Below are 16,489 nucleotides of genomic sequence, written 5' to 3'. Positions count from 1 at the left end.
TTGCATTTTCTGTTCCTTCCCTCTGGAATGTCATTCAAATCTTCCTCACCTGGTTAATGGCCCAGTTTATCTGTCCCTGTTCCCCGTTCTCCTCAAGAGCTTTAGCACAGATTCTGTCTCACTGTAGTATAAAGGCTGGTTTACTTGTCTCTGTTTCTTGCCTGACACTTGTGGGACCCACACTATACCATTAAATTCCTATGGAACTTAACTACCTGTTCGTGCTGGCACACATAATCATATACTGCCTAGTAAAAAACATTCAAAATAATAGCTGTTATGTTGTGTTACACATTATATGTTAGAATCTATATCTTAACATATATTGTTAAAATAGTATGATTTCTTAACTATGTCATGAATGCTTGTCCCATTGCTCCAAATACATCACAGACTCCGAAGGGTAAGGACCGTGTGTTGTGCTCCTCTCATCTTCTCTGTAGCTCCCGACGCCTCACACAGGGAAGGTAAAGAAGACTCAAAGTCAGAAACCTGGCGAGAAAGGGCACTACAGCGCAGACAGAAGAAAGATGCAGGCGAAGCTGGAGTTAAAGGATTTTACTTCCAGGGGCCCGCAAGTCTGCTGTGTCCACCCATCCATCCCTCTGAAGATGGGGACGCTGGTTCTGTAGTTCCTCGTTTTCCCACGTGTGAGAGACGCTCTGCTGCGTTAGGGACCAGGATGCCAACTAGATCAAGAAGATGGACGAGACCAGGCATGGCAGAGTCTCCCCGACAACCTGCACAGTGGGTTGGCAGCACTGTGCTGAGGAAGGTCCGGGAGCTAAGTGGGGGGTTCAGCAGAAGACGTGATGATGTAATCAGGAATGGCTCCCAAAGGCTTATGAAGACGATGGTAGCCCACATGCTGGAGATTTGCCATCCAGATCTAGAGACTTTTATAAGTGGAGAAATAATCTCTTCTAAGCCTTCAACACAGTGATTAGAAATATATTGAATTACTTCTCCCTATCTATGGATGGAGGGAAGCAAGATGCTAAGAGAAAAAGACAAAGTCCCCAAGACAAGAGTTAAGCAAGAACACTACATTCTCCAGGCCAAGGAACACCTTCGTGAGGCTTCGCTCTCAGAACTCAGCACCCCCTTTCCACCTGGCAAACTCCTGCTCAACCTTCAGGTCTTGTTCAGATGCAAACTTTCTGGCGAAGTCTTCCCCAGGTCCTCTAGTATATGCCATCCATTTGCATAGCACTGACCTATTTCACTACATAATACCTGTGCAACTGACACATACCTGTCTTAGCTTCTACACAGCTGTCTGGACACAGCTGTGTCCTGAATCCCAAGTATTTTTAACTCTTCACCCAGAGCTTCGAACAGATTTGGGTCGTCATTAAATTGTACCTTCCCTCAAAAGACAGTCTCTAGGCATTATCGATATAAAAAACAATTAGCATTACACACATTTTTTTAGTGCGTAAACTGAGATTCGGATCTCTCCATCATGTTGCCCTAATCACTTGGTCCAGTGGGAGTTATGGATCCTATGGCTCGATCCAGTGGCTCCGATGCCTTGTGGTGGTGGCATCGCGCCCCTCTCCTGAGGTCCTTCACTAGAGGTGGCTGGGCAAGCTAGGCGGGAACCAGACTCAGGTTACGCTGTACAGCATCTGCTATCACTTGCTCCAAATAGCACCACAGCATCCTGCGCAGGTGTCCGCATGCTTGCATCCCGCCCTGTAGCGACACCGCAGGCGGAACCGAAAGCCTAGCCTGGAACAGGGCCCCACAGAAAGAAGACCACCCCCACCCCGCCCCCAAATTCCATATTCTCTCCAACTGGAAGGGCGTATGGGAAAAAAAAAAAAAAAAAAAAGACCGCTGTGCTTCGGGTCAGCCAAACGCGCTGCAGCAACAGCACCAGCCACAGAGAGGGACGTTGATCCCTCTCGCCGACAAGAGCAGCCTCTATCGTTTCAGAACATGCTTATTCTTCTGCAAGGAAACCAGGCCAGTTTATTCAACTGCTTACAGTGTCATCATGCGTTTGTGACATGGAAGTTTTTTCTGGACTCAATGTGACAAAAGGCTGATGGCTGACTTTTCGTGGTCCATCCCCGGGAAGCTGGATGGATGTCAGGGCTGAGGTGAGAGTTCCAAAGCTGACAGTTCCTCCGAGGAGGGGACAAAGAGAAACAAGCCTTCCCTCATGCAGATGACGAGCTGGGAAAGGAGGCTCGTTGGGTTGTCGGCATTCACTGGGCATCTTCAGTTACCCGGCGCTGTAGCAGGCAGAGCGCGCTCTGGAGCGGAAGGAGGTGAGGCCGGCGTCCTTTGGTGTGTCCCCTCGACGTTCCAAGTCCCGTTATCTGTAAACCGGGGATAATGCTTCCATCAAAGAGTTGTGGTGTAGCTGAAAGAGTGGATAAGAGAACTTCGTGAACTATAACCCATCGCTCTCCATCACAGCCCGTTTATGCCCTTCATGACCTCTATCATGATTCTTAAGTGTTCTGTTTCTATGGCTGCCTCGTTGCATGTCTATGTGCTCCAGGAGAAGCAGGCTCTCTACAGGCAGGAACCTGGAAGAGTGGCTGATGCGCAGAATCAACTCATACTTGGCGGTTCTTGCATCCTCCTGCCGCCCTGCCTTAAGATGCGCTCAGTCCCACCTCTACGCCTCTGCTCAAGCTGTTCCTTCACTTCGAAAGCACCTTCTCTTCATCTTTATAGCAATCTAAACTCCATTCTTCCTTGAAGGACCACTTCAAGTCCCATTGCTTCTATGAAGTTATTTTCCCGTCTCTTTTTAAAACCTTCCATTGCCAGGCCACTCTTCACTATTAAACACATTGTCGCACACACATTCACATCCTCACTTGGCATAGGTGGAGTCATTTGGCATGTTTTCTCCGTCCTCCTAAACCTAGTGGAGTGCTTGGTCCAGCTCTGATTCTGTGTTTCCTAATAAGAGACGTATTTCCTACACAAAGAATAGGAGAGTATATCCTAGAATAAAGAGTCATAATCAAAAATCCTAAAACATCCAGGGTTGAAGGAAGGCTGGGCCCAAGGCTGACTCTGCAAGCCTGCCAAGGAGCTGACATTTCCTTCCTGCTCGGTTATCTCACCACACAGACGTTCATTAGCCCATCGAACCTGGGAACCAAGGAATTTCCCGAAGGAACTAATTCATTCCTGCTAAGAACCTGGGAGGGAGCTGACCTTCTCCTGTAACAGTCAGATGTCCTGTGGGGAGAGGCTCCTGGAAATTAAAATGCCCTGATGTGGTCATCCTCTCCATCTCCTGGGATTTCCTTGTCCCAGGTGGATCTTTGAATGTTCTGACAATCACCCCCTTAATTTCCAAAATCATGACACTGTTCCTGCACAATAGTCCTTGTATATTCTCTCTGAAGGCTTCAAGGAGCTGTTCCCACCTCCCAGGAACCCCTTGCCTGTGCTACTAGCCACCCGTGGCAAGGGTTTCTCCAGCCCTGACCCCAACCTAATTGGCCTTGGTCAGGTGGCAATGGAGCTCTGCTAGCCCACTGTTTCAGCAGTTGGTAGAGAAGGGGTTGGCAAAGGAGTCATGGTATGTAAAAATCTCCTTAGAATCCTCTCCTGTCCTTCTTTATCTCCTGCTGTCTTCAGCGTTGTTCCCTGATTCCCAAAATTTTTTTTAAGGCCATTAAAGTCAAAGCCACAATAGTCTAAAGGGTTGCAAGTCATTTTTTCCCTGAAAACAAACCCCAGCCAACTAGATGCAGGCTAAAGAATAGACCTCATCCTCCTTTAACTCCTATCCTATAAATCTAAGGTGGAGGGAATCATCCTGACACATCCTCAGCTGAAAATCAAACTCTCACCACCTCCATTTTATGCACCTCCAGGATGGGACTGCTTTGGCTGCTCCCCACCCCTTCTGCCCATCTGCTGGGATGGCGTGGTGCCCACTCACAAGTTGGTTGGAGCCTATGGAGGTGCCAGGCAACAATGTGTTTTGATGGGCAGCCTGCAGAAGGTGGCAATTGCCATCTCTCGTGAGTGAAGGCCATAAGCAGTGCCAGCCCTGGTATGCCAGGTCTCTGTACACTTGTTCACACCTGTTGACTCTCCAGTGCCAAGAAAAGTGTACTTGAGCCGGGGACGAGGGTAGGGGGAGAGGACATTCCCAGAGCACCAGCCTCTTTGGGTTTCCTTGTGGGGACAGACAAAACCTAGAGAGGTGTGGTCAGTCAGACCCAGAACCATACCTGTGTCTGGCACTAGAGTTTGTCCTCTAACACTAGTCTACACTAAGGAAAAGCTACCCAGCGAGGAGACTGCATCACAGGCCCACTTCAACACATACACAAGACCTATCTCCAAGCCGGAGAAGAGAGGCAAAGAAAAGGCCAGGTTGAGTTGAAGCAAGTTCTTTCCACTGACAGCCAAAAATGCTTGGTCCATCCACCTAGAGGCCTCCACTTCCTAGCTCCTTCACTCATTCTAGAGAATTTCTATTTTCTAGCTGGGGCCTGAGTTAGAAGACCTGGTTCTCTAGCTCAGCTCCACTACCTAACTGAGTGATCTTGGATAAGTTACTAACCTTACCTGAGCCTCAGGCTTCTCATCTCTAAAATAAAGCTAACCACACCTACCTCCTTGGAGTAATAAGAGAACAAGATAGGACAACATAAGTAAAGTGCCTAATGGGGTGTCTGACACATAGTAGGTGCTCATCAAATTAGTTTCCTTTTTTTTTTTTTGCTCTGCCATTTCCTGCCTTCCTTCACTCTCCATTGCAAATAGGGAAGATGTTTCAGGAGCCATATTATAGATGTCAGTCTAGGAATAGGTCATTGGGATTAAGTGGCAGAAGAGATTTCAAGGTAAACACAACGGAATAGAAAAATGAAGAGAAAGAGAGGGAAATAAGAAGGGAGGAAACTGGGGTACCCCTTCTTAAAGTCCCCTCCATCTCTGCACTCCCGTGGTGACGCCTGGTTTTAAGAAGAGCTTGTGTTCTCTACTCCATCCCCACCTCAGCTCACCAGTATCTTCCCACTCTTTTATTCTGACTCCTCCATGCCAGCTTAGAAAAATAAAAGTTAGAAAGTAAGCTACCTAGTGATTTCGTGTCACCTGAAGCAGCGGTCCCCAACCTTTTTGGCACCAGGGACTGGTGCTCCTATGAGAACCTAATGCCTGATGATCTGAGGCAGAGCTGAGGCGGTGATGACTAAGAAGTGGCCGCGAATACAGATGAAGCTTGACTCACTGTCTGCTGCTCACCTCCTGCTGTGTGACCCAGCTCCTAACAGGTCATAGGCCAGTATCGGGATTTAGAGAGCCCTGATCTGAAGGTCCTATCTATGTACACAAGATGCTCCTAAACCAAGCCCTTGACATCATCCTGTCTGCTATTCCGTAGCACCTGCAATGGTTCAGGGGCAGTGCTAGGCAGAGTGAGGGTGTCAAAGGCATGAGTCTGCCCTTCAGGCTGTTGATACAGGAGGCAGAAACAAGCTCGACCCTTAAACAAGCCAGACTGGACCAAAGTGCCAACCAAGGCATGAGCTACCAGCTTGGGAAAACATGGTTTTTATTTGTCTCCGCTCTCTGTGTTTAGCAGGTGCTCACATGTTGACATCATCAGTCAGGCCTGCCTCCATACGGCCCATGACAACAGGGCCCACACGCACTCCAGCACGGGCTATCACGGAAGGTCTTACTGACCTGGGGGTGGGGGGGAGGCTCGTTTACATCAAGAATTAAGAGAGGCCATGAGAAGTTAAGTGGGTGACTGGTCTGATTGCTCCCGTTTCATGGTGCTACTTTAATGGCGGCCCATTGGATGTAAGTTTGGGTGATATACTTGGGGACGGATGCCGGAACATCATATGTGGGAATAGGATCTCAAGTCCACAGCTGAAAGCCTGAAAGGGGGCTCAGATCTGCCAGAGAGCCCCAAGGGATTACCTTGAGGCATTGCCCTACATGCTGGATGAGGTGCATGGAGAAGGCAAGGAAGAGCAGCAAACTACTGGAAGGAGAAAATGGGCAAGACCCCACCTGCTTCTCAAGGCAGGGGAGTTAGGTAAAGAGGAGAGATGGGACGGGCTAGAGGGTAAAAATGGAAGGAGTCAGTCTTGGAAGAGGAAGAAAACTCTTGTAGGGGCTGTTTTTGATGCCTCAGGATCTTTAATGGAGTGTGGGACCCTAAAGCTCCAAGGTGGGCAAAGATGCATGGACAGAGTGGATGGGTCAGCCAATCCCAAGCAGAACCTAGAGTTCCTGTCCACAGGAGACCCAGAGGAGAACCAACCCACAAGAGACCAAACTCAATTCACAAAAACATTAATATATTCCCCCTGTGTGTCTCTTTCCAGGGATAGATGGTGAGCTAAAAGGTAGTCCCCACCGTCGTGGAGCTTCAAACAAGCCCCGGAGTCACGAACCCTGTGCTCAGAGCCTCACAGCTCCACCGAGGAGCTGGGAGAACCTGAGCGAGTTACGTGAGCTCAGTTCCCCCATCTGTGAAATGGGAATGAAAGGAATACATCGCTCACGGGGCTGTGGTGAAAATTAAATCAGACAGTACCTGAAAAAGCTCAGCATCGCACTCAGAACACAGACTCAACGAATGTGAGCTGCTATTACTATCATCGTCATTGTCATTCTTACCATGATCTCCATTATTATGATTAGCTCCACAGTTCAGTTGGGAAAGAATTAATCGAATATAAACACAGCAAATGTCATTTCCAATCAGCGGTTAAGCGATAAGCACAGAAGCAGTGGCCATTGATGATGCTTTGAAAGTGTAAACCTGAGGCCCTGACCTGGTCAGGGGTATCCTGTCCTGAAGCTGAGAATAGAAGGCTGCGTAGGTGTTAACCATGGCAGAGGAAGCAAGGAGGTGTGAGTGGGTAGGCAAGACATTGATCCCAGGTAGGGCAGACTGCTTCTGACAAGTCCAAAGTCATGGCAAGAAGCTGATCCCCACAGGATTGTTGGTAACTCCCAAAGAGCATAAGAAAGAAATGGGAAGCCTTGGGAAATAAGAAAGGGGTGAACTGTGGTCCTTAGTATGTCAGGATGAGGTTGAGAAAAGATTTGGGAGAGCCAGCTTCTCTGCTCACGGCAGGCTGATGGCTGCCAGAGATGCCCAGCATAGCTCCGCTGTGACCTGGAACTCATAAGACACCTAAGTGCCAGGCAAGCCCAGGCACGCTGCCAGATCTGGGAAAAAATAGAACTGACCATTTCCCACCCTGCTCCTCACCATCACCCAGAAAGCAGAGGCTCTATCCTGCCCCAGGCCAGTCGGCTCTGTGCTGTTCTCACTTCTGACTGTCTGAGAGGGTCGGTCACATGGCTCTCATCAGCCAGGTCTTCCACTTCCTTAAAAGGAAAAGCCTACTCCAGCCCCCGCCCAATGGTGCCAGTCTCCGACTCAACAGATCCACCAACTTTTCTTCTAAGAGAAGAGAGTGTTGAAGCAACACTCGAAACCTTCTTCTCAGGCTCCAACAGAGTCCCTCGGAGCCCCTCACTCAATCGGTGGGGATTTTTTTGTCCAATGGAGAAAGCCTGGGCTTAAGAGTCTCAAAGACTGAAAACAAAATTCCATCTCTACCACTTGCTGTGAAGTCTCAGAACACCAAGCCTCAATCTCCTCATCTGTAAGATGGGGCTAACACCACCTACTCACAGGGCTCTCCCAAGGAGATGAGAGAGATGTGTGTAAAGCACTTCACGCAGTGCCTGGCACATGCACTCAATTAAAGGTCAATGGCATGGCTATACCATAAAATCAGTCTCCACTGGGCAAAGAGAATCAATCACTTTGGGAAGGTGGAACTAACAACCCTCATCATGAGCCTCTCGCAATTATCGCTCACCAAATTTGCCTTTAAATTATTCTCTGTGTGGCCTCGGGCAGGTTATTTAACCTTTTTCTGCCTCAGTTTCCTCATCTTCAAAACATGTATAGTAATAAATCCTGCCTTGCAGGAATGTTATGAGAAAAGAATTACACACACACACACACACACACACACACACACACAGTATCTGGCACCCAAAAAATACTTGCTGTGATGATAATTATTATTTTTACTTGGGTTATAGAAAAGTCCTCTGGCTGCTATGGGGACAAAGTAAAAATAGAGAGATAAATTAAAATACAATATATTGCAACAACTATATGTAGTGCCAGGTGGGTACTAGACTAATTGGGGGGAATCACTGCATAAATCATATACACGTCTAGGCACTATGCCATATACCTGAAACTAACATAAAATAATATCGAACGTCAACTGTAATGGAAATAATTAATTAGTCAATTAGTTAATTAATTAAACATATATTGTTATAAACCAGGCTTTCAGAGTGATAACAGAGAAGCGCCTGGATTCTGGCTATATTTTGAAGATGGAGAGAGACAGGATTTGCCGAAACACCAGCTGTGGGGGTGTGAGAGGAAGAGGGGTTAAGATGATGCCAAAGGGCATCGTCTCAGCAGCCAGAAGGCTGTAGTGGCCATTTACGAAGAATAATGCCGGTATAGGGAGGAAAGCAGGAGTCCCTGGTTTTAGGGGCACTTAGTCATCTAACTAGAGAGACCACAGTAGACAGCTGTATGTAGAAGTCTGGAGTTCGGTGAGAGGTACCAGCTGGAAATATAAATTTCTACTTAAAGCCAGGAGACTGAGATGAAATTATTAGAAACTGGGAATGGAGAAAGAGAAAAGGTCAAAAAAGGGAGTTCTGGGACTCTCCCACTCTCAGAGGTCAGAAGGTGAAGAGAAACCCATCAAAGAAACCAAAAAGCAGCAGCTGGGATGGCAGAGTAGAGACAACATTGTCTCCGGCTACAGGTAAAGCAAGGATATCCCGGCTAAGGGAGCCGCTGGTCAACTGGGCCAAACGCAGGGCCGAAGCGTGGTACTGTCGGATTGCCGGGCAGCACCGTGGGCCCACTGGGCTCGGTCAGTCATAATCTTAGAGCAAGGCTGGCAGCACGGTCAGTGTTTCTCTCCAGCCGATGCAGCTGTCCAGGTGAAGCATGGGTAGGGAGGAGAGGCCGGCGAACTAGGGCCGGGATTTTGCCTGGCAAGTGATGGAGGGAGATGGGAACGAGGAAGATGGATGGAGGTGTGTACGCTGGAAGAATCGCATCTATTAGGAAGGATGGAAGCTTACAAACCGTCCTGACACGGCGTCTGAAATCCCGGTTCAAACACTGTGAACCTATGTCGCCTGCTCCCCGAGTCTCCATTTCCTCGCCTACACAATGGGGTGACAAGCCACCTCACAGGACAATTATGACGGTGATAGAACAGACATGAAGGTAACTTATGAAACTGAAGCAAGACGCCATGTATGAGCCACAACTCTACTTAGAAATACTTCGTTAGCTCCATCTGACTTACTGTTTGTTCTTGAAAATGGTAAAAACTGCATTTCTATAAAATAGTACTATAAAATTAAAAGTTTCTTTACATGTTTCACATGTGTACTAATTTACTAGTACTAGATTTACATGTACTAATATGGAAAGATATGTTATTAAGTGAAAGAAGTAAGTTGCAGAACAGAATGTATAGAACAAAGATAATTTACTTTTTAAATGCATATGCATACACTGCGTATACTGTATACAATTCACTATGTATAGAAGTGAATCTAAGACTATGTACATTAAATTGTTAATGGCTACTGCTACGGAGTGGAGACTTTAATTTCTTTCTTATTATGTGTCTGTATTGTTTGAATTTTATTACCAGCAACTATTTCTTTGGCAATTAAAAAGTGGGGGGGGGGAAACATGTTTATTTTGTTTGTTTCTTTTTTAAGAGAGAGAGCGCCCACGCATCTCCTTGAAAATCCCCCAGTGAACCCATGGCCTAAGTTAAATCCTAGATTTGTGCCTCCTCAGAGCAAGTAGACAATGTTCTAAATCATCCCTTATAACCCAGTGTCCTCTCTCTTGTCCTATCTGCTCTTGGACATAGTGAGGAAAGAAAGTGAGTATGGGTCAAGTTTGATTAAAAAGTAATAAATAAAAGTAGAAAAAAGAAGTAGCAAGGAAGAACGGAAGGAGGGGAAAGGAAGGACAAAAAAGGAAAAAGGGAAGAAGTCCTTCTAATTCCCTCTCCTCCTCATCTGCCCCTCCAAGAGCTCTGAGCAAGAACCATTAGAAGTGAGAAACAAAGGAATGCCACCAGGTGTAAGGCCGAATGTGCCAACGAGACTGGCAGAATAGCATCAGACTTGGACACAGAATATAAGAACCATGAAAATAAAAGCTCCTATCATCAGGTGCCGACACTTGGGTTGGATCTTTTATATACATTAGCTCAAGATAAGGATTTTAATCCCTAATTACGAAAAGATGCTCAATGTCACTAATCACCAGAGAAATGCAAATTAAAACCACAATGAGATATCACCTCACACCTGTCAGAACGGCCAGGTGTCATCAAAAAATCCACAAACAACAAGTGTTGGCCAGGATGTGGAGAAAAGGGAACGCTCATGCATTGCTGGTGGGATTGCAAATTGGTGCAGCAGCTATGGAAAACAATGTGGAGTTTCCTGAAAAACTTAAAAATAGAACTATCACATGATGCAGGAATTCTACTTCCGGTATTCATCCAAAGAAATCCAAAACAGTATTTTGAAAAGATATATGCATCCCTATGTTCATTGTGGCATTATTTATGATGGTCAAGATATGAAGCAAACTAAGTGTGCACCAATAAACAATTTGATAAAGAAATAGTGGTACATACATGCAATGGACTATTACCAGGCCATAAAAAAGAATGAAATCTTACTATTTGCAACGACATGAGTGGACCTAGAGGGTATTATGCTAAGTGAAATAAGTCAGACAGAGAAAGACAAATACCATATGATTTCACTTGTATGTGGAATATGAAACAAAAAATTAATGAATAAACAAAACACAAATAAACTCATAGAGAACAAATTGGTGATTGCCAGATAAGAGGAGGGTTGGGTGAAAAGGGGGAAGAGATTAAGAAGTACGAATTGGTATTTACAAACTAGTCATAGGGATGTCAAGTGCAGCACAGGGAATATAGTCAATAATATTGTAATAACTATGAATATAGTGCCAGGTGGGTACTAGACTAATCAAGGGGATCACCTCGTAAGTTATATAAATGCCTAACCACTATGTCATACACCTGAAACTAATATAATGTTGAATGTCAGCTGTAATTGAAAAAAAAAATTTTTTTTAAATAAAAAGCAGAAGGTGTGTGACCTCTCAGAACAGTAACTTCTCTCATCATCTCAATTTTCTCATCTATATCCTGGGGGAAACTTCCTAGCTCGCTGGGCTTTTGGAGGATCAAATGAGATCCTACATAAATAAAAGTATTATTCATTCTATAATTGATATTATTATTGTCACTTCAGCTGCTGAGCCAGAACAGAGAATGCTCACTAGCATGAGGTGCAGTAATCCTGGTATCCAGTGGTTACCATGTGGTCGCTCTTTAGATCTGCAGAAAAACGGTGACTGTGGAAATAATTTTAGTCCCATTCACAGATTTTAAATAACTGACTGTATGCAGGGGAGAGGATTTGGCTGTGGGGAGGGTGGTCGCTAGTACCACGCAGCTGCTATGGCTGTGAAAATTTAACCTCAAGCAGCCTAAACATTCATTTTACAATGTACACTGCTGATTACTTAATTATGTCTAAAATATAAGTCAGACACACTACAAACCCCAGGGAGTAAATTACACAGATCTATGAAGCAACATCTATGCACTCATTCTGGTCTCACATTTCTAAATTATCTTTTTTCCCCCCAGTGAATCTGAAAAATCTCTTTTCTGCAAAACATATGGCTATTGCAATCAAACAATCATTTTCCCAGTATTATAAGCTCAGGGTAGGAGAGCCCATCTTCATCACATTTCGGACTCTCACCAACAGGTTCTTATCTTTATGTGTATCTGAACTAGGAGATCTACATATGCTTGATCTCAGCGTGAACCTCCCTATGACCTGATTTTGTTACCATGGTCACCAATTATCAGATGAGTCTTGTTGACTGCAGAACAACAGTCAAAGGATTTCTATTAAGTTCCAGGGTGGAATAATAGTCATGTTTTGGGAACACACTTTATAGATTATTTTTCCCATTTGCTTGCCCCAAGATCTACCTCCCTCTATCTGCTGAGAATGCAGTCATTACATAAAATTCAAAGAAAATGCTTCCTGGGGCCAGTAATTAAATTTTCCCATAAAATGAATGGACCAGCTGGGACTTCCATTTCTTTCTTCTTCCTCTGCGATATAGCCATATAGTTCTTACCCAGAACTCACCTACAATCACCCTTTTCTGAATTAACTTCAAACCCACTCCAAGTCCTCACACGGGTACATGTATGTGAAAATGCACTATAACTTCTACTGAGTTCAGTCATACTATATATGCAAAGCACTTAAAGGTATTTTTGAAAGGTTCAGCTGGGTGACTTCTTTCATATAATTATTTCAGCCAATGAGTGTGGTCCAGTGGGTTAGTGATTGCATGAAAACCATGTCTGATAATTTATAAATGTTGACATTAACAGGTAACATGTAGGTACTGAATGTTTTGTGACTGTATGAGTTTCCAGTGGGTGCCATAACAAATTAACACAAACTTGGTGACTTAAAATAGAATAAATTAATTCTCTCACAGCTCTGGCGGCCAAAACTCTGAAATCAAGCTGTCGGCGGGGCAGCGCTCCCTCCAAAGGTTCGAGAGTGGGTCCTTCCCGCCTCTTCCAGCTTCTGGTGGCTACAGGCATTCCTTGGCTTGTCGCTGCATCACTCCGATCATCAGTTTCCTATTGCTGCTGTGACAAATCACCATAAATGTGATTGCTTAAAACAACACACATGTACTATCTTACTATTTAGGAAATCAGAAGTTGGAAACGTCTTGCCAGGCCAAGGTCAAGGTGCCAGCAGGGCCGTAGTTCCTCCCACAAGGAGAATCCATTTCCTTGACCTTTCCAGCTTCTAGCCACATTCCGTGGCTCACAGTCCTCCTCCCTCGTTAAGCCAGCAACAGCAGGGAGGTCTTATATACCTCATCATGGCAACCTCCTCTTCTGCCTTCCTCTTCCACGATTAAGGACCCTTGGGATTGCATTGGACACACCTGGCTAATGCAGGCTAATCTCTCCATCTCTAGGTCCTTTACTTAATCACAGTTCCAAATTTCGTTTGTCACGTAAGGTAATATACTGGTGGGGATTCAGAGTTGGTCGTCTTTGGAGGATCATTATTCCACCTACCCCAGGAACAAAACAGATCAAGACTCAAGGCAGGCTAACTCCTTGCAGCCCCCACATGGGCCACCCCTCCAGGTTCGGGCACACCTCCTCCCAGGCACGCCAGGGTTTTCCTTAATTCCTATGTCACTGGACGTAGCTGGCAGGGGAAATGGGGTGGCAATTAGAGATAGGTGGCTAGTGGTCAGGACACCAGCAGCTGACCGTTTGCGATGTATAAGTCCAAATGATTGCCCTAAGAATTTTATCCCATGGGAAATGAAGTACAGGTGTGTCTCATTATGAGTTAACGACACATAAGGAAACCTGCTCTTGCCCACACAGCTAATCTACCAAAGTAAGGAATCACAGCACTGAAGGCGACCGCCCACACCCTGCTGGAACTCCCAACCGTCTGTGCCACTTAAACGTCTACTAATGGGCTAAGGCAGTTGCTAATGGGCCAATAAGCTAGCCATTAACAGCTTCTTAAGTAGCAGGCTGGGGGAGCTGTGTGACTAGTTACTGACGTTGAGAACAAGCTGTCTTTTCAGTTTATAAAAAGACCCTAAATTGGGGCAAGAATCATTTTCCCTAAAAGTTGACTTACTTGGCTCCAAACATAGAGGCATAATTGTTCGACTCACCAAGGAATTTCTTCCTTTATAAAAATATTCACTCTGAAGTTCCCTGATAGGTTCTTCCTTTGGTCATTTAAATATTAGTTTACAGACCATGAATCACTTTGAGACACTGAGGAAGAAATATATGTTTAAATGGAGCCTTAAGATCTACTGTTTAGAAATCAATCAGAAATGAATATAGAGTCTCATTATAATTGTAACATGAATTTGCCCCAGCATAACCTGCTAAGAGGGCAGATGAAGTCAGGGTCACATTAAAAGTTCACTGTCACTACCACTAATCAAGACTCTGCTGCTCATTCACTCATTCGGTGAGCACATAGTGGGGGTGCTCTAGGCACAGGAGAACCTCAGAAAACAAATAGGCAAAACTCTGCCATCACGGAGTTCACATTCTATGAGCGGAAAGATAGAAAAGAAACACAAAACAAGTAAACGATGTAATGTATCAGAAGGTGACAAGGGCGTGGAAAAGGGTAAGGGAAAGGGAATCAGGAGTGCTGGGGACGGGCAGTAATCAAGGGACATCTTGAGAAGGTGACATTTAAACAAAGGCCCGAAGGAGGCGAGGGTGGCGAGCCGGAGGAAATCCGGGCAGTCCGGGCATGGGCAACGGCTAGTGCAAGGCCTGGAGGCAGGACAGTTCCCAGCTTGACCGAGGAAAAGTAAGGACGTCCACGTGGCTGTAGAAGGGACAGAGGAGATGGCGTCACCGGAGAAACAGGCCCGGATCACATGGGCCTTCCAGGCCACTGTACGGACTTCGACCTTCCTTCCAAGAAGAATGAGGATCTGCTGGAGGACTTGGGGCAGAGGAGTAAAGGAAGTCTCCTTGTTGCTTCTAGGGAACCCCACGGTGGAGCCTGTTAGTCGGCTTGTTTTCCCACAGGACCCTCCTCATCAAGGTATCGCTCCCCGATTCCACCACCAACATCCTCTGCGCAGTGTCAGTGCGCGGCCAGACTGCGGCTCCCTGGAGCTTCTGGACAGCCAGCCCCCAGGTGGCAGAGCTGTGTCAGTCAGGCATGCTCTTCCCAGCCCTGTCCTGCCCTCAGAGAGCCACTTCCCAGAGCCGCACGGCTTCACGAAGACGCTCGCGGCCTCTCAGGAGAACCAGCTCCTTCAGCCTCTGGCCTTTGCACCAGGCAAATGAGCCATTCCTGCTGCTAAAAAAGACATTCCCCCAACATATTTCAGTTTCTAACAGATATACTTCTTCCACAACTGAGGCTTTCTCTTGAGTTATGTCATCTCATAGCTCCATTTTCATTGAGCTGTATTATTCTTTCGAAGCCTAGCTACACGAGTTTAAAATTTAGCCTTTATTCTCACCTCCCCTTTAGATTTACCCTGTCTTGGAAACCCCTCTGATGGCAGAAAATGTGTTTTTTATTGTTATTTTCTTCACTACAGAGCACCAAGCTTTGCATATATTAAGTAATCAATATTGGCTAAATTAGTGTGTGTTAATTCCCTATAACCCCAGCCCTTTTGTGATAGACACAAAAGCAGTCACAGAAGTAAAGGGTACTTCCTGCTCCAAAAAAAATAAAAAATAAAAAAATAAAAAGCTTATAATATGTTTGGTTGCTAGGTCTGGGAAACAGCACCAAATAGTGGTAAAATATAGTTAAGCATAAGAATTGGACATTACAAACTCTGGCACCTCTGAATTCAAGGAGTAATGTGTGGGATCGGCACAGTGGAGAATGGTTTCCCAGGTAAAAAAGGATTCAGACTGGACACTTTGAGTCAAACAAGACTCATGGAGCCATCATCCTCCATTGGAGTTTCACACCATTAAGTGCGGGAGAATAGAATATACCTCAGCACAAACCCTATCGATGTTCCTCCACCAACCAAAACAAACCACACTGTAGTTACCGCCATCGAATGAGCTTAAGTGACAAAGATAAAAGTGTGTCTAACTTTCAGATCAAAGAAGCCCAGTATTTGGGGACACCGAAGGGTTTGTTGGAGGTAGTCAGAATCTGGTGATTGGCGCTAGGAATTACCACAAGTACATAATGGAGGGAACTTGTTTAGGGACAGGTGCAGGGAATATATGGGGCTCAGGAGCCGGCAAAGCACATAATTGAAGGGGGAACTACCTTGGCTGCTGAGCATCACACGAAGAGGCATAATAATGCTGTTCGATGTCACTTCAGCAATTAGCCCTTCAGTATAAACAATTAACACACTATTGTAAACAGGAACCCAAGAAGTTGTTGGGAAAGAGGCAATTCAAGGTACTTGAGACCTAGTTGTGAGAATCAGTCTCCCCAGATGGGAGAGTCCAAATATTCTGCTATTTGATAAATGTATGAAATAACAAACTTATTGATGTTCTTCTTCTACCAATGAAAAAAACATTTCAGAGTATATGCTCACATGCTTCAATAAAAGAAATACACCTATGGGCCTAATAAAAGAGCTAAAAGTGGCTGAAGGAATCATAGGATGTCACTATAAAAATTGGTTATCTTAGAGATGAAAACGATTTTTGTATGCTAGCATTAAAGTTCCCTATGTCTGGATGCTGTCTGCTGACGGGAAGAAAATTCTAAAGTTCATTAAGCAAGGCCC

The sequence above is a fragment of the Rousettus aegyptiacus genome, unplaced genomic scaffold, assembly GCF_014176215.1.
Source record: "Rousettus aegyptiacus isolate mRouAeg1 unplaced genomic scaffold, mRouAeg1.p scaffold_m13_p_17, whole genome shotgun sequence".
In the NCBI taxonomy this organism is placed as follows: Eukaryota; Metazoa; Chordata; class Mammalia; order Chiroptera; family Pteropodidae; genus Rousettus; species Rousettus aegyptiacus.
Note: the sequence above shows the minus strand (reverse complement) of the source record.